The 21,985-nt window shown below is 48.5% G+C and overlaps 1 protein-coding gene across 3 annotated transcripts in view; it reads left to right on the top strand.

Moving 5' to 3' along the window:
- Positions 1-21,985, top strand: part of SGCD (sarcoglycan delta) — a 404,288-nt gene that overhangs the window by 153,233 nt on the left and 229,070 nt on the right. For all 3 annotated transcript variants that reach the window (XM_090020858.1, XM_090020859.1, XM_090020860.1), the window contains exon 2: positions 2,783-2,950. The gene's annotated coding sequence lies outside the window, so the exon portion shown is untranslated. The remainder of the gene's footprint in view (positions 1-2,782; positions 2,951-21,985) is intronic.

Below are 21,985 nucleotides of genomic sequence, written 5' to 3'. Positions count from 1 at the left end.
GCTGCCCGGTAATGTTTGCTTGCCGCGTGTTGTACAAGTCTCCGCGTGGGGCTTAGGGTGGCGGGAAGGGCGTGGGGGCTAAAGGCGACCTGGCTGGACTGGAGCAGGGCAGGCCCTCATCTGCTTGGGTTTGCAATAGCTATCAGTCTCGCGTGCTAATTTCTCTTATAAAAGGAACACGATCCTACGGCTCCTAGGCCGGTGGTCTTCCAGTCCTCTCGGTCTCCGTCCCTGCGGCGTTTTGGTCGTGGATGGAGGAGCTGCCTGGCTCCGTGGACCGCTGACCGGGTAGTACCGATTGCTTTCTCTCTCTAAATGCCAGCTCCATAAAATCACAGGGCTGTACAGCCTGCAGTGTTACCTTCTGGGGAACCTGGCAGGACCTGGGCGTGCCTTTTAATCATCCTCTACAGGGACATCCCATCGTAGGCACTAAAAACGGAAGCTGGAGAGGGCATGATGATGGAGAGTCATTGCTCCTAATTTTTGGCTGGTTCCCTGGGTCCACAGCTCCCATCACGGTAACGCAGGAGGATGGAAATTATTATTGCATCCTTCCAACGTCTGGCTCGGGCAAGTGCTTGGATGGGGTCTCCAGCAGCATTTTCCAGCTTGTTGCTGCTGTTTCCTGTAATGGCAGTGGCTGGGATGGAGGGGCTCTTTTTCTTATCTTTGCCAAGAGCTAAAAGCACACTCTCCTGCCTGCCCTGCCATTTAGGATCCCTCCAGCACTGCAGGAATTCAGGCCCCATCGAAACTCCTGGGTGCCTGCAGGAAAATGCGTTAGGACGACATGCCAACTGCTCCTTCCCGAGCAGCATTGCTTTGGGTGAGCTTTGACAGGCCGTGCTAAAGAGGAGCTTTCAAAAATGCAACTGGAGACCAGGCTCCTGGGCTCCTTCCGCAGCGGCAGTGTGATCCCGTGACTGTATTGACTGAAAGGCAGAACAAATACGCTAAAGGTAACATGGGAAAGAGAGGAATTGGCTTCCTCCCTTTGCTTTATCGCATCGCGATTTTCAGAGGATAGTAGTAGGCATCTGTTTGTCTCACGAGACAATAAAATTATGCCGAGTGAGACGCCAAAGGAAAGGCAAGTGCTGGTATGTTTGGAGCCAGCTCAGTTGCAGAAGCAAAGGAGACGATGCATTTGTCCATCTGTTGGGGCTTTGCTCCCGACCAGGGTTAAAGAGCCTGGTCCACCCTATCCCAAGGGAGGAATAATTGTGGCTCTTGTCCCCTGTCGATGAAGTGCCCTAAAAGCAGGTCCTGCTGCTACCGCCTCAGCCGTCCCTGCACCCACGCCGTGCTCGGCATCCCTTCAAGTCCCACCTTCCCACCCTAGCTTTGTGCATTCGGTGCGGGAGCGAGGCTGTCATGCCCCGGTTGGAAAGGAAAGGGAGATGTGACATTCTGCTTTTCCCTCCCTGTCTGAGCCCGAAGGCGGCAGCTGGAAGCAGTCGAGCAGAAATACAAATAAAGCGCCAGCCCAAAGGTCTGCTCGGCCCTCCCTGACGCACAAATGTCACCCAGCAAATGCAGGCCTTGCCCCTGCTGCCCGGACTTGCCTCGCTGCTTCGCTCCAGGAGCAGCCCCGGTGAAACGAGGGAGCTCACCTGGGCTTTGCGGGACGGCACAAACCAGTAGCTTTAATTTGCACCATGCGGATTGCCCATCTCTGCTTTTGGGCCACGGCGGCTCCGGTTTCTATGTGGCCCCCCGCTACGGAAAGGATGTGGACACGTTGGAGAGAGTCCAGTGAAGGGAAATGAAAATGGTTGGGGGCTGGAGGTCAGGACGTGTGAGGCTGATTGAGTCTGCAAGAAGAGAAGACCGAGGGGGATTTGATAGCAGCCTTCACCTCCCTGCAGGGGGGCTGCAATGAGGATGGAGCTGGGCTGGTCTCAGTGGGGGCAGATGGCAGGACAAGGAGCAATGGGCTCAGGCTGCAGCAAGGGAAGTTGAGGTTGGATATTAGGAAAAACTTTCTCTGTAGGAGGGTGCTGGAGCACTGGACCAGGTACCCAGAGAGGTGGTGGAGTCTCCATCCTCAGAGGTTTTCAAATCGTCTCTGTCATCTCATTATTATTATTTTTTTTTTCTTTCGTGATCTCATTCAATGCTCCCAGTTGTGCTAGTGGGAGCTACTGGGGGTCTGGGATTTTGGAAAAAACAGCCAATGACTTAACTGTTTAGACCGACTTAAAAGACTGATATCAGGCTTCCACTTCTTTTCTGGCCAGCCGCTACTAGCTCACGAAGGTGTCCTAATAAATTAATAATTGATTTAATTCAAACAAGATTACTGGCGATTAAGGGCTTAGACATGTTGGAATGAAAGGTGCCGTAAAACTGCCAAATCTCACGGTTGTTTGCTTGGAAGTGTCTGCTCTCACTTTTAAATCCCGTGGTTTGATTGGGACAGCTGTGGAGGGGTTCCCCTGTTCTTTAAACCTATCCCCAAGTGTCTCCTGGTCCCTGCCTTCCCAGGAGCCCGGTGCATGTAGTCGGGCATTTGTTTCCCGGTCTAAAGACACAGGTAAAGCACCGGAAAGTAAGATCAGTTCTGCGCCACGACTCTTAAATTCAGTGAGCGCCCTCCAAAGGCGCCGCGTGTGATGGATGGTCACAGACTCCGTGTCTTGGCTTGACATTTCCTTCCCATCCGACGTTGTCTTCTCTTCTGTTCTGAATGTGCCGAACAGCTGACCCCGGGATTCAATGTTGCACCTTTTTTCTTTTCTCTCTCCAAACGGCCTCTTTTCCTGCCGCGGCTCTGAAGAACCGGAGGACACGGCATCATCCTCAGGGACGTACCGGAGGCTGTCCTGGAGCCTGCGGGGAGCTTGCCCGGACTTCCAGATGGTGACCGCCTGAGGCCCTTACCTTCACTCCAATGCAGCTCCGAAACTAATTGTGTTCAGGATTCGGAACGATCAGCGTCGGTAAGGTACGTGGTTCAGCCTTTTTTTTTATGTGTATGTGTCTTCCTTTGTGTTTTCTGAATGCCTGCCTGCCTACGGGAAAGCAGAGAAGTTGTTAGCCTGCAAAACCCTGTCTCTGCACTTATCTGGCGGCGACAGCAGTCGGCGAATAACCTCCGCGCTCTCTTGATCTGGGGAAAACTCCCCAAGGTCAGAGTGTTTTTAAACTTATTGACTTGGGTAAGATGCATCTGGATACCCAGAGCTTTTATGGAAGAAACTCATTTAAGTGTATGGTGGGGTGCGATGTTGCCTGGTTGATAGACACCTGCATTTTGAAAATTGCATTTGATGCATCACACACTTAAGCCTGCAGCTGAGAAGGCCGGAGAGAATACAAACACACACACACACCTTGTTTGGGGTCCAGGCACTGGCCTTTCCATCTACTGTCATTGCTGTTTCTCCATGTTGGCCTATGCTGGTTTCTTATGAGGGGGTCACTGAGAGGGTCACTGATATCTTGAGACGCTCATTTTGTGGACAGAGGTTGTGATGCCATGCGGAAATATACCTCCGACTTTGCTGGCGGGGGGCAGTGGTAAGAAAAACCCCAATGTATGTAATAATATGTTGGGATCAAAGGCTGAAATAGCATGTAACAGGCATGGGGACACTCCTCAAGTAACTGTGTTCACTACCACATTTCCTTTTGTTGAGGCTGTGTTATTCCCATGGTGCAAACCTTTTATTTTCATACACAGCATTCATTCCAGTTTCCATGCAATTGCACCAGACAGTGATTTTTTTTTTTAAACTATATACAGAGGTGTTGCTCTTGTTCCTGTCTGAGCAGAGAGGTGGACTCCATATACCTGTGCGGTAGTGATGTAGTGCTCCATCTTAACATAATACCATTGAAAAATCCAAATAGAAATGACTGACTTGTATCTTAAAAAGCCTCCAGGTAGGTGAGGAAGGCAAGTTCATGAGGACTTGCATTCAGTTTAGTGCTTCGCAGCATAACCAAACTCCTAGGGTTTGCTCTGCAAATAACAAGGCTTCGTTCACATGCCTCGCTGGCACTGCCTTCGTAACATTTGCATACAGACGAGTTTAGGACAGGGTGCAAGGTAGAGTTTTGCAAAAGGGCCGTGTTGCTCAAAGATCAGCATGGTTTCAAACCCTTTCATGCCAGCACTTGTCTGGGATGATGTAGTTGGGGCTGGTCCTGCTTGGAGCAGGGAGTTGGACTAGATGTGACCCCTGAGGTCCCTTCCCACCCTCATTTTCTCTGGTTCTGTGCTTTAGGCGAATGCTGTCCAGTGGACATCACTGGTTACTAACCGGTTGAGCTAGGCATAGCAATCTGGAGCACCAGCTCCACGAAGCAGTGGTTGGGACACGCTGCTCTTCTCGCCTGCATGCAGCTGGGAGTGATGATTGCAGAAGGAAGGGGAATCTCGGGGCCGAGAGAAGGAACGAGAGAGGAGTGGTGGAGCTGAAAGGAGTTGCCCAGTCCCAGAGTGATGATTGCAGTGCTTGCCGCTGCGACCTGAAGAAGTGAACTTGGATTCACAAAAGTTTGTGCTCTATATATCTTATTTAGTGTGTCTCTAAAAGTGCACCTTTACTCTGCCGTCTGTGATGCTCTTATGCCAGTGCTGCACAGAGGATAACAGTGCAGAGTCCCAAAGCAAGTACTGCATCACCAGCTGGGGCCAGGGCATGAGTCCTCATTCACTCGATGGTCTTCTGCCCTGCCCTGCAGGGCTGTGTTGTACTCCAGGTCCTCCAGTGTGCACAGACAGTGCACACACATCCCCGTGTGTACCACTGACTGGCCAGAGTCTGTATGGCTCGAGAAGGAGAATCCCATGGAAATTCCAGTTACACCATGGGGAAAAAAAAAAAGCAGTTTATTTCTCTGTTCCAAAACTTATCGTTTTGAAGGCTGGGAGTTGTTCCTTGTTGCTCAAGAAGGAAAGAAAAATGACTGGCCTTGTGATCCCACGCCCCGGGGAGGGAGGCAGCAGGAGGGCTCTTTCACAATCAAGGTCACAGTTGCCGTTCTAAAGAGGAATATTTTACCTGCCTCTCACCTGGGAATCGGGGCAGCTTGTTGTCTTGCTCATTTTTCGGCTTTATATTTTATAATTGAAAGCATATCAATCTGCATGCGTGTGTTGCTGACTGCTTTGGCACATGAAAGGCTGGGATGCCTGAGGATGTGGAGTGATCTCTTGCCGGGCTTTGAGGACTCGAATCTGATTTTCATGCAGCTTCAGTGTCTCTGAGCGGAGGGGGAAAAAGTAGAGGGCGGCTGTAGCTTGCTGGCTGCTGCCTCTCTAGCTTTGGTCCATGGCATGTGCAATGCCATTAGGGCACCTGTGTGAGATGGGCCAAAAGTGTTACCAGCCTGTGGGTAGGAGCTATGCACGCTGCCCTTCATTATGACAGTAATGGTGCCTACCTGAAAAAAATCCTCTGTTCCCCAGCTGTGTGTGCAAATAGGGTTTTGCAAGGCCAGTCAGTCCTCCATCAGGAATGGTAAGGGCTGCTTTGCAGGTTGTGACTTGAGTATTTTTCTGGTATCAGATTGGCAGAACTTCTCCGGGTCTGTTGTGGCAGCATGACAGCATTTTTTTCCCGATAGGCACTTTCCCTTTTGCATGTTCATTCAGCATTTCCCCTAGGAATTACCTGTGCCTATTTTAATACTGTTAAACCAAGCACTCAAAAATCATGAGTTAAGGCCAAGAATGAGATGAGATTGGTTTAAAGACCATGTGCATGGGTGTAATTCAGGCATCAGAGCCCATAGGCTGCACTGCGGTTGCATTTTCACACTTCTCTGCAACCGTAAGTGCTAAACAACACCCCCCCCCCCCATGAAAACTGAGATTTCCTGAAATCACCTGACTCTAGAAGCTGGCACTTTTGAAGGATTGTGTTGCTGATTGCACTAAAAACATGCGCTGACATGCCAACAGTTGGCAACGCTGGTGTTTTACATCTCGCCAGCTAACCTTCTTTTCACCATCTGCTTCCATCTGGGATGCTTGCAGCCCTCCTTAATGAAATATTTTACTTCCTTGCAATCTTTAAAGGTATGTTTTCTCACAAAAGCTTTGTGAGGAAGGGAAATGCTGTTTATCCCCATTTCACAGATGGGGAACTGAGGCTGGGTGACCTGCTTGGGTCAGATAGAAAGTCAGTGGCAGATCACAGGCTGCCTAGCTCCAGACTAGCACTCTAATCATTGGGCAATGCTTCCTTTTCATACCCTGATGCCCCTCTCCAAATTCCCAGAGCATTAATAAGATTATTCATTTATGGGGGACCTGTAGTCCCCAAAGGCAACTAACCCCCGGGTCCTAAGCATTGCTCCGCAGCTCTAGTGGAAATGACCCCATATGTTGGCATAACATTTAGTTGAAAACATTCATCTTTGCAACATAATGTTGTTTGCTCGTGTGTGACGGGCTGATTTTCCTTTAGCAACGCTTATGTAATTACGCTGATGATCTTACTGTATGCACAATTGTTTTTAACTGATCTCCCAATAACATACTCATATTTTGTTCTTAAATTGCCTGCTTTTGGATTATTAGAATGCTATTATTTAAAAGCCTCTGTTCTGTTGAAGAGGCACAATTAATACAAAGGAAATTGTTTCTTAAGTACTCTTTAAATATAGTTTATTAAATTTAATCTTGCAAGTAGAAGTGTGGGGGGGGAAGTGTCTTTTGAGGTGTCTTGTAGATCTCACAGCAGTTAACTTCTTCTGATTTCTGGACACAATTCACCTTTTTCAGTTGAAGCTGTTATGGGAGCTCTCCTTTTTAGTTTGTTTGACTTTAATTGAATTGCTATTTCTGTTTGTCTAAATCACGGTGTCGCAGCTCTTATGCAGGGAATTCATGCTGGTGGAAATCCCTCTGCACTGATGGTCAGCTGTATTTACTCAAGCCTTCATATGTTAAAGTGGCCACTGGCTTTACCTGCCTCAAAGTCTGGGTACCAGAAGTGAGATGCCCAGTGCGACCCTCCGTGTTCGAGGCGTGCAAAATCAGTCACCCCTTCCGAGCGTGCCTTGGCTGTAAATTTTTCACTTTCTCTCTGAGCGAATCCAATCTCTGCAGAATCGGTGTGGAATTAGCAAAGGCAAATTAGAAAAAGAAAAGATTTTGAGTGCATGCTTTGGTGGCGTTTGATTTGGGTTTTATCAAATGAAAGTCTTTTTCCTAGGAAGGTAGGGCTGTGTGCTGTCTCGCTTCCTGCACGTGTGCTGGTAGCAAAAAAAGGCAGGCAGTATTCTTTGCACAAGTAATAATATCTCAGCGAATCTTTTCCAAGTGCTTGTCTTGACTTATTTTGCCAGGATGTAGAAATATGATGGCTTTGATATTTTATATGTCTTGCTGCAGAATCAGCAGACTCACTGCTAGCCTATCAAGTCCTCTGATGACACCACTTCTGCAGCTATATTCACCCAACCTGTCCTGACAGGGCTTTCGTTGAATCCATCACACCGACATATACCGAAGCACAGGCTCCGGTAACAAATACCTTGGAGCACACTCACAAAAAAAAAAAAAATTTAAAAAAAAGATATCATCAGCGGAACTGGACTGAATTTCTCAAAGAAAATGAGAAACTCAACAACTAACCTGAAACTTAAGAAATCTGTCCTGGAACAGATGCTATCTTGTTGGACCTATACTTAAAAGTACCAAATCCACTCTCTGTTGTCTGTAAATGTGATTATTGTCTATAAATATTGTGATTATTGCAATCTAACGAAGGTTAGGACCCCATTACATGCACCCTCTTGGCTTGGCTGCCTCTGCTAGCAGTTTGTGAGCCTTGTGCCTCCTTGCGACTTTCCGGTTGGTCTAAGAAAAGGTATCATTTTGGAATCAAGAGTTCTCGTTTTTTGCATGTCTTTTTGTCTCAGACCAACACGGCTACCAAGTACACCCCTTGTACCTTCCTTGTGCTCTCAGGATTACCAGCGCCGCAGCTGTATTTGCTCCTGCTCCCAGCACCTTTTCCAGCTTGCAGATGTTGGATCCAGCCTGCGAGAGATGATCCCAGGTTGTGTCCGGGATGTCCGAATCTGGCTTATTTGCATGGTCCCTGCTCCGCTGCATCATAGTTTCATGGTTGGTTGGGGCTAGAAGGGACCTTACAGATCACCGGAAGTGTTGCTGTTTTATTGGGTGCCAGCGTGTTTCACGATACGCTGGTGGTCAGCAAGAAATAAGCTACATAGTTGTTCCAGTTCCGATTCCCTTCCCCTTTTGCCCTCTCAGCTTCCTCCATGACTTCCTTTTTTGCAGTTATCTTTAGTGATCAACACTTAGGTCAGGTACAGACATTGCCCCTTGACCAGTATAAGTGATCGGAAACCCATCTATACCCATAACAGAACAGAAGTTCAGCACACACAGACCGGTTTAAAAATGGCAGAACCCAGTCTCAGATTTGCACCCCCCTCAAAGGGCGAACGTATGATCTGTTTGCTACCGACCCAAACTACACCGCTTTTAGAAAACTACATAACTGAGATTGAGTCCACCTTGGGCTATTGGAATATCTGTACCTGACTGACAATACCAACGTGAAGGTGACCTTTGAACCGCTCTGCAAAACAAAACGGGTCCATGATGCTACGTTCATGCCTTGCGGGACTGTAATAGTTCAAGGTCTTTCTGGTTGAAAGAGGAGGTCTTGTCTGTAGTTTGTAACCCAAAAACTGGCTGCCCTTTGACTTCAGTGACCTGTTTGGAGGCTTGTGCCCTGAGCTCGCAGCCAAGTGAACAGCCCCTGCCCTCCATAACGGAGAGCGCTACAAGAGCACCGTGGCACAGGTGGAAAAGCATTGCAAGGTGGGGGGCATAGGTAATACAAGAGCAATATCTTTTAAATCAGCTGTGCACGGTGAAAATCCTGTACCAGCACCATTTGCTCAGGGCTCCGGCTTGTACGTTAAATTGTCCCCTCGTCACGCCATCGCTGCCTGCTTTTTTCTTCTGAGCAGGAAGAGCAGTGAGTGCTTCCTTTAAGTTTTATTTCAAGAAGGGAGCCAGCAAGTAGAGCCGAGGGAGGGGAAGCACCAGGCCCCTCTTCATTATCTAGTGCAAACAAACCCAGCAACCTTCTTAGCAGCAGGTGGGTCACCTGAAGTAGTTGATATGAGGGAAATTATCCAATTATTTGCTCTGGATGACTGTGCTAACCCATTTTCTAAGCAGCCAAGGTTCCCCAGTTTGAGCACAGGCGGGCTGAGTGCTTTCTTGAAGTCTGAGCACGTTCAGTCTCATCTGAATACTTGCACAAATAGCTAAAGCGAATGCCGCCTTTCCAGCCAGCGTGGCTCCCAAACACCTACCTTCTGTTGCAACCAGCTCTCTGTGTAGTGCTCCTCACTGGCAGCAGATTGGTGTTTCTTTAAAATATCAGTAATAATCTTTTTTTGCAGGTTATATTATTGCCCTGCTTATCAGTGTCCATGAAACTTCTTTTAATGATCAGTTTTGGAGGATAAAAGGGCATCAGAGTTTTTTGTTTTTATTTTTAAGCAGGTTTTGGTTTGGTCGTTGTGTTGTTTATATAAGCGACGTGGCATTGAGTTTGACAATGAGGACCCAAGCCTACAGCATAGCGCATAGGTGATGAGCGTTGGCTTTTAAACGGGGACCGCTGTACAACAGAACGTGATGTTGTGTCTTTGGCCCAAGCAGCTACCCAACATTTGGCTTTTTTGGGGGGGTAGTGTTTTTAGAACGAGAAGCTGGGCAGTGAAATGGCAAATATGTATATTTGTACATAAGCAAAGTCACATCCAAATGCATACACAGCCCCATTTCCCTGACCAGAATAGACAGCAATTAGCTCGCTCAAATTGCCCTGCTTGCGGGCTGCGTGACCGTAACGCTCTTCCTCTCGGCATTGTCTCGGGGCACACCCACAACTACTTCTCCAGGCCTCCTGCTGCTTGCACCCGCAGGTTAGCATGGGTACGCGCCGCAGTGGGCCTTTCACCCAGCAACTCAGAGTACCACAAAAGGGGCCTTGTTGCACCTTGCCGTGAGCTGGAAGGGGGCTGCAAGGCATGCCTATCGGCTGCGGCTGGTTTTGGATCTCACCAGCTGGCAGCTCTTGGGGCCTCTCTGCACAAACCCATTATTTAACATATCCTCTGACCCGTACTGTAATGGGCAAGAAGCCCCGTCGAGGTGGCGGCATTCCCTTCAATTAGCTGTCTTCCCGTTCATTTCTGTGCCTAAGGTGGGTCCATCTCCTATAATCCAGACAGGCATTTCCTTCCTTGATCTCGCTGCCCCATACAGCCTTCCATGTTGGTGGTTTAGGGCAGTCACTTCATTACCATCTGACACCTCGTGAGCACATGAGTTATGGGGGCTTACGAAGCTGTTCACATTTGAGAAGGAATGAGAGAGCTCCCATTAGGATGACATATCATTTGTCTCACGATGAGCCACAAGGCTGGCCAGCGACAAGAAACCCCCCCGGTAATTACGATGCTTGACAGGCACCATATAGACCTGAATTTAATTATACGAGGGCGGCCGTATCCTCGAATGAGCTCACTGTTCTAAGAAGTGCAAAAGTAATTGCCGAAAGCCTGAGCTCTGCATATCTTCTGGGTACCACCGTGGCTTCCCAGCTCCATGCCCGGTCCTGGATGTTTTAGCTGGGCTGTGAAGAATCGCCAGAGTGCAGTCTGCTTTGAATGCCAAGGATGCGCTATGGAGGAGGGATGGGAGAATTTGGGGGTATGGAAAGCCCTGACTTCGGAGGGGCAAGAGGTACTTAGCCGTGTGAGTCTGAAGCCAGGCAGATGTCACACAAGCTTATATCTTTCTGATTCTGTTGTTGTTCAGGAGGCAAAGGGGGCAGTTGCACCGAGCCACAGTGGGACCCTCACGGCACCCGGTTGAGAGCCACTGGTCTGTAACATAGACCTCAGAGCACTGGAAGGGGTTAGTCAGAGAGGTGGTGGGTCTCCATCCTGGATTTCACTAGCTGAAGGGATGCCAAATGAGCAAACCGTTGTGCAGGAGCTTAATTTTGCTCAGGAAAATGGTTCCCTTGACTTCAAAGGGAGCCAGTGAGATGTCTTTATAATGCTGTAGTCTGTGCTTCATAGCATCATAGAGAATGAGGTGTGAAGGGACCTCAGGAGGTCGCATCTAGTCCACCCCCCTGCTCCAAGCAGGACCAGCCCCAACTACAGCATCCCAGCCAAGGCTTTGTCTAGTTGGGTCAGCAAAACCTCCAAGGATGGAGAGTCCCCCACTTCTCTGGGTAACCTGTTCCAGTGTTTCACCACCTTCCTAGGGAGATTTTTTCCTAACATCCAACCTCAACTTTCCTTGCTGCAGCTTGCGCCCATTGCTCCTTGTCCTGTCATCTGCCCCCACTGAGACCAGCCCAGCTCCATCCTCTTCGCAGCCCCCGTGCAGGGAGCTGAAGGCTGCTATTCAATCCCCCTCGGTCTCCTCTTCTGCAGACTCAATCAGCCCAGCTCCCTCCACTTCTCCTCACCAGTCCTGTCCCCCAGCCCCACAACCATCTTCATTGCTCTCCATTGGACTTTTTCCAACTTGTACACATCCTTTCTGTAGTGGGGGGCCCACAACTGGACACGGGACTCCAGATGTGGCCTCAGCACCATCAAGTAATGTGCCATAGGGCCTGGTTTGCTCTGGTAACAGTTTGTTAACAACAGAGGAGTACATTATACCATCCAGGCGTGCAGCCTAGTGTATCAGAAGGAGCAGAGCATCTTCTTGTGCTTTTTCACTGTGGAAAGAGCGATGGGGTCTGAACTAACATATCTTGAAAAAAATGTACGAAACGCACCAAAGGTCACCAGTAGGTATTACAAAGGGTTAGGTCCTAGCTGATGGAAATGTGTGACCGCTCAATGGAGGTAACCACGTGTGTAAAGCTGGAACTACATGGAGTCGTATAAGCTGAGGTCTGGCCTTGAACTTCCTTCCTGAGCATCCCAGCTGCCCCCTGACCCTATTGTCTTTACACAGATGCCTTCCTTGGGACCCTCCAATCCCTCCTGGTGCAGCACTGGGGTCTGCATTTGGATGTATAAACCTGCCTGCGCAGATGTCAAAGGCATCCAGGATGTTGTTGTAAAGATGTCCTTTTTGGGGCGGGGGAGCTCCAACAGGCTGAAAAGAAGTGGAAACGGAAGGGAGAATGCACAGGCGCATGAAAAGCATTGGGGGGGAAAATAGAGAGGATGTTTTCCCTTTCACTGGCATCCTTGAATAGGAGTGTTTGCTTTCAGACCTGAGGTCCTGAAGGTGCTTGTATGTAGGGAATAATAAAACTGAAAAGGTGAAGTACCTGGGGGTGAATGGGAAGAGAAATGATCTTAATGTCTTTCATAGCTGGGAGAAACAAAGGGGTTTGCAGCCAGCAGCCTGCTGCCATCCCTTTGAGTAATGCGCACAGCAGAGCTTCCCCTGGAGCTGCTGGGAAGAAAGCCAGAGGAAACCCCGCTGGCCACTTCTCTGGAGCTGATAACGCTCAAGCCTGTAGACGGGGCAGCTTGGTCATTTTTTGTTTCTTTTCCTTAGTCTGCATCCCGGTTCCTCCTTGTCCAGGCATCCGATCACGATGAGCTGTTTTCATTTTTCTGTTCCCCCGTATGTGGCTGGGGTAACCGAAGTCACTCCAGATGCACCCAGCAAAGTGATTGTGCGTGCTAGCTGGCTACCTGCAGCCTTCTCCTCCCTTCCTTCCCGGCATCGCTTCTCCTGTGCGTAGGTCTATGGGGAAGTATAGTCTCGCGTCTCCTGGATTGTACTGGCCAGGATTGAGGGAGCGGTCTCATCTGTGGGTGAGCCCTCGAGCTCTGTCCTGGGGAAGCCGTTGCCCGTGGGGATGGCAAAGCCAGTTGCCACCATGTGCAGGGCACGGAGGATAAATGGCACGAAATGCATCGCTTCAAGGCAGGGTGTTCCTGATGCTAGTAGAGCAACGTGATAATCATTTCTCTCTATACAGCTGTGCTGGAGGAGCCCCTGGGTTTGGATCAGGCCAGTGAACCAATGGGTTTGGGGGGTTTTCCAGTGTCTTCAATGAGCTGTGGGTCATCTCTCGTGTTGCTGGGAAGTCACGGACTCGTCGGAGCACATGGAGGAATGGCAGCTTGAGCGAAACTCCCGATTCCCACCGCCTTGAAGGCGAGCTCTTCATCTGAGTTACAAATGGAGTTACCTTGCCTGCGCTGCCTGAATGAGCTTACTCCAGCTCTCCAACCTGAGTTAATAACACTGCCTTTGCAGGGTAGACGTATTATAAGAGTTAAGTATGTGTAGCAAATGGCTTAGCAATTACCACCACTGTGCAGATGGTGAGCTGTGACTACTGCTTTCTGTACAAACCGCACTGGCTGCACAATTATTTTGTCCTTCTTCCCTGCATGTGTTTGCTTGTGTGCGCTTCTCGCCACAAGCCATGACTGCCCTTTGACGTGGTCTACGTGCACAGAGCAGGGGGGTCGGGATGCACGAGTGCCCTATGCAGAAATGGCGATCGTGCAGGATGTCCACGTGCAGATTTGCGATGAGGAGGGATGTTGGGCGGGATTGTTTTGTGTGACGCACAGAAGCGTGGTGGCAAATAGCAGGACATCGTCTTAAGAAAAGGAAAGCTGGGGTGGGATAACAAGAGAAAACCCCCGATATACGTACAAGCTGTTAGCCTGGGAAAGAGTGCACGGTGCGTGCTGGAAGACTCCCTGCTTGGTCCATGCCTGCGAAACCATCGTACAGATGATGGCAAATCAGTACAAGGCTCAAGAGATGTGCAGCAAAAGGGCAACTGGAGATGGTTTCATACCCGGGTTCGTGGCGCTTGGGAAACCTGCCTGGGGGAGAGCAGGTCACGGGTGGCATCGCACCTGAAGGGTGCTGGCCTGGCAGCTGCCGGAGGAGGCACACCGGGCGACAGCACTAGAGTATCAAGGGAAACTGCTCGCTCTGGCCTCCACTTTCAAGAGTGCTAGAAATGTCCCTTGGTAGCATTTCTTTAAAAAAAAAATAATATTTTTTTTTTTGCTAATTGTTGGAGCGGATTGGCTCCTCTCCGTGGTTCAGACAGGCTCTCGAAGTGTGCTGGTTAGTCATGCACTCCGGTCACTTTGCGTCTGGAAGAATTTCTCATTGTTAATGATTAATTCAAGCATTCCTTGTCATGAGTACAGTGTGCATGGAGTGATAAATCTGTGCTGGGGTAGAGGTGGAAGTGGCTCAGTGCTGACAATTAGTTTGAGCCATAGGCTTTGCTTTCATTGGCATTTTCACAGGATTAACCCAGACCCTGTCAATTAAAATCCAGACACATTTTGATGAGGGACATCTCCCCTTAATGATAATTGTAATAATATCACTTCTATTCATTTAAGGCTTGTTAAGCAGGCCATGCTTCCTGGAAAATCACTGCTGAAGCTTCACGTTGCCCAAGCACCTGGGGGGTCGCTCTGAGTTTCTAAGGTGACACTTCACGAAGCATGAAAAAAAAAAATACCTACAGGCGAGCGAGGCTGCAGCTGCTCATCCTTGAATACCCACTAACTTTTCTCAGGCAACTTTGGCTCGAACACCTGGAGGCTATTTTGTCCTTTCTGGAGGCTCACAAGCATTTGATAGTGGCCTAAAGAGCATGATGTGGACTTATATTATTTATTATTGGCTTTTCTATGGTGCCCAGCACCATAACATGAGAGCACCTTGCAAGCATTGAATCAATTTATGGCTCGCCATGTGCCCTGCTGGAGTAGGTGTTTTACCAGAGGCGCAGACTGGTTAAGTAACTTGCCCAGCTTCACATGAGCAGTCTGTGGCAGAGCTGATGGAAACCCACTCTCCTGACTCAGGATACCCCAAGGCCTGGGTGCACGGTTATTCTTCATCTCATCCTGTGGATCTAGGCATCGCTATGTCTGCATCCCCTCCTGGAAATGAAGCTGGGTGTTTATAGTTGTGGTAGCAGCAACACATTTGATCTCAAGTGAAAACCCACTGATTTGCTTACATCTCAGCCAAAAAAGACAGGGCAAGCAGACAGTTTCTGTTGCGGGGGAAAAATGCCTCTCCGTTCTGCGTGTTAGAAGGTGAGTAGGCAAAGTCGGTCGATACAAATCTCGAACATGGAGCTAATATTTATGCAAAGATTTTTCTACCTGAAGGCAGGCAGGTTTTCTATTTCGAAGCTGCCGCCTACCTGCTTCAGCAGAGGTGGCAAGCAGCATGGCTTGCTCACACAGTGATGCAGTCAGCACTAATTTTGTCCCAAACACTCCTTACTTGAAGGGGAAACAACAAATCTGGGTTGAAATCCTGACTCCATTGAAGCAACCAGCAGAATTCATGTTCCCTTCAACGGGGTCGGGGCTCCGGTCCTGCTCTTTCCAGGTGCGGAGAGGTTGGTTTGAAAAGGGCCGTTCTGGAGTCCCGGCATGAAGCTGGCCTCGTGGCAAACCCAGACACACGTATGCTGGAGGCCTGAAACTGGAGGTATCTCATATTAGACAGCTGCATTCAGCTTGTTCCAGATACCAGTTATGACTCTGGGAGGACCTGGGTTTCTGCAAGCAAAAAAGCAAAATTCTTGGAGCGGGTCCGTGTTTTACTGCGGGTAGAAACAGGCAGCATGTTTGGAGCAAGCTCAGCGATGCCGGGATGTGTCCTGGCCTAGCTGATCTGCTTCACTGGCACCTACAGGCACTGCTAGGGCTGTTGTCCCATGGGGTCCGGTCCCTGCCACTCCCGGGGCTTCAGGGGCCCAATCCTGTAGCACGAGAGCCACGAGCTCTGTGCGTGTCTCAAGTGGGGGGCCCCGGGGGCTCCCCCACGTGCAGATGTGGAGCAGCATGATATACATGCTGTGGGTATCCCCTGCAAGGCCTCCCCCTCCACATTTGCAGATGGGTATCTCGGGAACTGCCTACAGGATTGGGCCCCTGAAGCCTGGGAGCACCCGCCTGGGGCAGCTGCCATAAGCAAATAGGTGTTGGCCGCAGAAAGGCGACACAAACTAGAGGTAGGACTTGTCACACTGACAAATTTGGGTGTTTGTGGCGTGGCAGAGGGGTGAGACGTCTGTTCGCTTGGCACAAAGGTGACGCGTTTGCAGCCCGTAGGGCTGGCAGGTGCACGGCGCATCTTCGCAGCCCACGCGGCGTCTCTGACAGATCCCACAAAAGCCACCAGCCACCCCCAAGCCATTCCCTTGCTCAGGCAGGCATAAACTGTGCATCTGTTCAGCTAAAAGCAGGGAGCGGCCGGGTCAAGGTTTATTTGCTGACGAACTCTGCAGAGATTTGACACGGAGCTCAAGGCACGAGCTGAGCCATCCTGCTCCATGTGTGCAGCCGTCTTTGCATCACTGTGGAGCCTTGCACCCCGCACCGTCTCGCACATACGCCCTTCGGGGCCCTTGCTGTGGATGGAGACCTCTAGCTGCTGCCATAATAGAAATAATCAAAGCAACAAGGCTGTGCTATTTCTATAGCAACAGGAATAGTGCTACCTGACGTGAGTGCCTCGAAGGCAGGGGTGCAGGACATGCTGTGAGTAGGGAAGCCAGTCGCAATCTATATATATGAAAGAAGAAACAACAGAAGTAAAGGGATTTTGCAGCACGATGACATTATTTTGAAAGTTCCTGGCTGTGGCTTAATGACAAAAACCAATAATGATTCGGCTGCCTTGTGTCCACACCCTTTCGTTCTTCCAGGAAACGAGATACCAAGCTCCTAACCTGCATCCCTGAAAAGATAAAATTTGCACGAAAAACATTAGTAAATATTACCATGCATTCCCCCACCATCATGCTTTTTAGTAACGGAGATGTATATTTATGTGTCTCATTAGCTTTACTTATAAGAGCACATTTATTAGCATTAGGGCTGATCAATAGATCCTGACCTATCCCAGCCAGTTAAATATGCCTGATTTGAGACTTATAGATTTAAAGACAGCCAAATGGCTAATGATGATTTAGGATTCGATACAAGTTCTTTGCATGTTGCTGCTTTTTCACTGTGTGGGCCTGAATTGCTTTGGAAGATGTGGGATTGTGCCCATTTGGGCATGGAAGTGCCATCTTGCAGTTTGTTATGCGTGTCACTTATGTCCGAATGCTTTTCTATTCATTGTTTTCTATCTGAAGGAAAAAAAAACCCTAAGTATTAGATGTACCACAAACACAATGCGCAGGCACTGTGACCACTGTGTTCAGGGGAGGATCTCCATCACCCGGCATCCGAAGCAGCACCTCCTTTTAGCTTGCTGGAAGGAAATGCATCTAAGGTGGAGTCAGAGGTGGGGAAAAAGCTTCAGCCACTTAAAAACAAGAGTCATCCTCAAGCGTTGAATATGGAAGAACTGAATTTTGGCTGGGGAGGGTGCATCTGGCAGTCCAATATAAGCTGTATAACGGTAATGCTGGAAAACTCTTTGGAAGACCCGTGTAATGTGCAGAATTCAGCAGGGGACAGACAAGCAAAGGAGAGTTTTGATGTGATCCCTACAACCCCCTGGGCAGCATTTAGGCTGCTCGCATGCTGAGAGCCCTGCCCATCACATTAGTCATCTCGTCATTTCTGTGTCCTGTCCTGGTCTCTCTCTCTCTCGTCCCTGAGTTAGACTGGCTATTTGCAGCTGAGCTGTGTTTGCATCGTGTGTAGTACCATTGCATCCTAGTCCCTGATTGCATGTTATTGGTGCCATGGTAATATAGATAATAATCCAGACCTTTAGACACAGGAACAAGAAATTGGTAGAACAGGGGGTCTCACACGCTGCTGGGATTTTTTCATGTTTTCAAATTTTTGACAGTTTGGACAAAAAGATGCTGATACCATTCTGGCCCATATTCTCTTATTCTTGATAAACCTTCCTTGTATGATGTGTGTCTGGTAGTCTGGGGACTAGCTTTTTTAACCTACAAATCAGCATCCTGCAGACATCAGTAAATCTCTTTAATACACTTTACTTCTAACTGCTTTCCCTCATAAATGTACGTAGTATATTTTTAACACTTGTTGTCATCTTTTAATTATATATTGACCCTGAAGCCACAACATCAAGGGTTGCTTGTGCATTGTTTATGCAACAACAGGTACCTGCATGCATTCATCTTCTCTCCCCAAGACCGAAGACGGTTTTCCATTGACCGGCCAGCTGAAATGTACCCTTCCTGGCATGAAGCCACAGCCAAGTGCCTTTCAGCAAACTCTCAGCTATTATCCTGAGCTGATTTGTGGGATGCAATTCACTGGTACAGTTATTGTATCAAAAGGGTTGATTTACATTTTCTGCACGTCTCCATGTTGCCTGCTTCTGAGAATGCCAGAGAGGAAAAGTTAATACAATTTGATAAAACAACTACAAATGAGCCTATTTACACTCTTACAGGCTTTGTTGCAAGGGGATTTCTATGCAGATGCAGAGCCAGGGGTAAATATGAAGCCGTGTGCTGAGTTTTGACTTTGCACAGACACCCATTTCTGGAGGGGACCTCAGGAATAACATGAATGTTGTGTTCAAAGGCTGAAGGCATCGAGGGCCACGTGCTTGCACTGATGCAGCGCTCTCCTTTTGTCTCAGTTTCCCTTCTTGCTGAGTCTGGTCTCTGTTCTCACAGAACTGCCTGCCTCACTGTTTTATTTTCATCTTCTTCTGACCATCTCGACCACCAGCCCATTGCAGCTCCCTCTGGAAAATGGCACCGAGCAATCATGCCAGCAGTGTTTGTGCCGTGTGAAATGCTCCTGCCGTGGTATTACAGGCACGTTCAGGCTGGAAACGCCATAAGAACAGCAGCGTTTGCTGCTAATTTGTATTCAGCTGCTGGGATTTGTATGCAGAGCCAAATATGAATGAGGCTGCATGTTCATTTCCTGTGTATAGGTATTGATGAATAACGAGCACTCCAATTAGTCTCAGTTGGGCTGTATATACTGCGAGCTGACCGATACGCATCCCCTTAAGTGCACAGCGCTTAGGCACTGATATAAGGAACTTTTCAGTGGGTGTGTGTGGATCTTGTACAGCACATGTTTGACTTATGAGAGCGTAGGGATTTCCATGCTTGGAACAAGTGATTTGACTGGTGATATTGGGTGTCTCTGAGCCAGGTTCCTTCCTAGGAAACCAGCTGATGGTATATTTACTATTTTGAGGAGTACTTTTCTACTTGTACTTTATTCATTAGATGGGAATGAGTGCTTGGATAAAAGGCACATCCAATCGCAACATCTTGGGCTGAGCTGTCTCGCGCATATTACAATTCATCATTCTCATTTGAGCTTTTGCTGCACATTTGCAGCTAGCAAATTTGCAAACCTCTATCAATTTTGCAGGCTCCTTACTGCCAGACGCTGGCTCTGTGCAGGCTTTAACATAATCCCCTTTCAGCTTTCTTATATATTTGTGACTGCAGATCCACAGGCCTGTGAAATTTACTTTCAAAGCCAAAGTGGCAGGATTTCTCGAACAGGTGTTTCTCTTCTTTGCTTTGCATTTGGTTTCTTTTTATATCATCTTTTTAATCAAAATAAAGGAAGGGGGGGAAATCTTAACACAGGAAAAGATGTGTATGTGTTTGTGTCATGAATGCAATTGCATATAGATTAATGCATTTTGAAAACTTGATTAAATGATATTTAACTTCAGCAAAGTCCTTAAAAGGAGGTCACAGCTGCTACCTATAAGTGGCTGGGGAAAAAAATCACCATCTCACCTGGCCTGGTTTATATGCCTGACCTCCTCTTCTCTCTGACCTTGACTACTACTTGTTGTCATCTCTGATTTCATCTTTTTTATTTCCTCCCCCCTCACTCCTTCCCTTACTGTCTGCTAAGATTTACACTGCCTGTTAGGATCATCTCACTGCAGTGTTTGAATCTTAATAGAAGTGCCCCGGTAAGAGATTGCACTTACCCCTTCAAATTGATATGTCGCTCTTAATGTATGATTTCCAAAAGAGAAGATCATTTTTAATTCTGCATTTTGGAAATTAGAAGTCAGCACTCCTAAGCACTGCTTCACCCAGGCAAAATGAACAACTTAGCAGATGCCAAAGCTTGCCTAGGCCCCTGGCTAGGGTCAGTTATTATGCAGGCTATGTTAAAAGACTCTTTCTTGCATTGATTGACTCATCCAGGGGAAAAAAGAAAGTGTCCTCTCGCTGTAGGATTTTTTCCTTTTTTCTTCTCAGCTGATTTTCTTCAAGAGTTGTTTAATGTTTAGGGCTATTTTTGCCCTCTTGACATTTTTGGACAATGATGTGACAGAGCAAGTCCATGTATTACTCTGCCACTGAAAACTGACTTCAGGAGGGACCTCACTAGCTAGAGACCACCCCTCCGGCACCAGCGGGTGTTAGTGTTGGATAGTGGACAGAGTAAGCTAGAGAGAAAATCGAGCTCAGTTGTGCATAGGAGCCTGTGTGCAAATATAGGCGAGGAAATAAATATTTGTCCTGGTGTCCCAGACACCTTGGACCGCTCCTTTCTTCTTCAAGGCTGTTGTAGGAAGCTGGGTGTTTTGTGCGGCACACACAGCACACGTAGATGGTCGAGCAGTCGAGGTCGGAGAGAAGAGGAGGTCAGGCATATGAACCCGACCAGGTGAGAGAGTGACTTTTTTTCTTTTCTTCCCCAGCCACTTATAGGCAGCAGCTGTGACCTCCTTTTAAGGACTTTGCTGAAGTTAAATATCATTTAATCAAGTTTTCCAAATGCATTAATTTATATGCAACTGCGTGCGTGTCACTGGGAGCTGAAGGGCATTGGAGTTGGAGCTCCACGGGAGTTTCAGGGAAAGGAAACAGCAGAGGGGCAAATGAGTGCTGTTTTCACGTTCGCCTGCTGGTTCTCGCCTCGTGTGTGCAAGGCGAGTGTAAAACAGGGTGGGTTGGAGCCTCAGCCGTGTCTGGGGAGGTAGGAGAGAGAGACCGGGAAGAACATGGCTCTGAGTCGTCTTTCAGATGCTGCACACGGAGCCCAAAACTCAGGGGAGTTGCAGGAGGACTCTGACCAAGAGAAGCTGGCTACAGCACTGTCCCCATAGCGGTATGCCTCTGGTCCACCTTCGCTCCCAGCTGGACCCGTGTGTCCAACGCCTTCCTGCCCTCAGCTCCTCTGTCCTAAGCCCCATGGCTGTAGGCACTGTTCAGAGCACAGCCGGACACCATCAGGGATGCAGAGCTCATTCCTGGGAAGTAATCCAGGTAAAGCGCCAGGAAAGGAGGACTCTGGTGGCCTGTAAACTCTGGGGGTTGCTTTTAGGTGTTGGGATCGTGGGGGTGTTTCCATATTGGGATTTTTTTTTCTAGGGTGGTGACAATCGCTGGATACTTCCCCGTGCAAGGACGTGATGCTGCAGTCTTTTCCCAAGGAGAAAAACACATGCGTTCCTGGAAACCTAACTTGCGTGCAAAGCGCGGCTCATAAGAGTCTCTGATGAGACATGAAAGCAAGATTATACCCAGGCAGGAATCGGAGAGAGAAAGGATAGTTCAGCGCTTGAGGGGGCTGCACCCAGTTCCAGGCTCTGCCACCAACTTCCTTGGGCAAGTCCCTTAGCTTTTCTGTGCCTCAGTCCCCCACCTGTAAAATGGGAATAATATTTCCTTCCATCAGGGAAGGGGTGGTTGTGAGGATCAGCGCGTGGAAGATGGTAAGGGAGAGGATATCCACATTCCTCAGACAGATAATAAATATTGCAGCTGAGCAGTACCCAAGGTTTAGAGCTGCAAATTTGCAAGACATTCCTCATTCAGTCACAAATCAAACCCTACAGAGAGATGACTGTAACCCTTGCATCTAATAATTGGACATTTTATATCATACATTGTAGTGGCTGCAAGCAGGGGGCTTATGCACTTCCCTGCTGCCAGAACATTACATCTAATTGCCCCCAGGTTCCTCGGTACTCTTTAACACAGCTGTCACGTTGCCCCTTTGAAAAACGAGCTGATATTGCGCTCCCGCA

The sequence above is a fragment of the Crocodylus siamensis genome, chromosome 10, assembly GCF_052110815.1.
Source record: "Crocodylus siamensis isolate JL-2025a chromosome 10, ASM5211081v1, whole genome shotgun sequence".
In the NCBI taxonomy this organism is placed as follows: Eukaryota; Metazoa; Chordata; order Crocodylia; family Crocodylidae; genus Crocodylus; species Crocodylus siamensis.
Note: the sequence above shows the minus strand (reverse complement) of the source record. Positions and strands in the feature narration are given on the sequence as shown.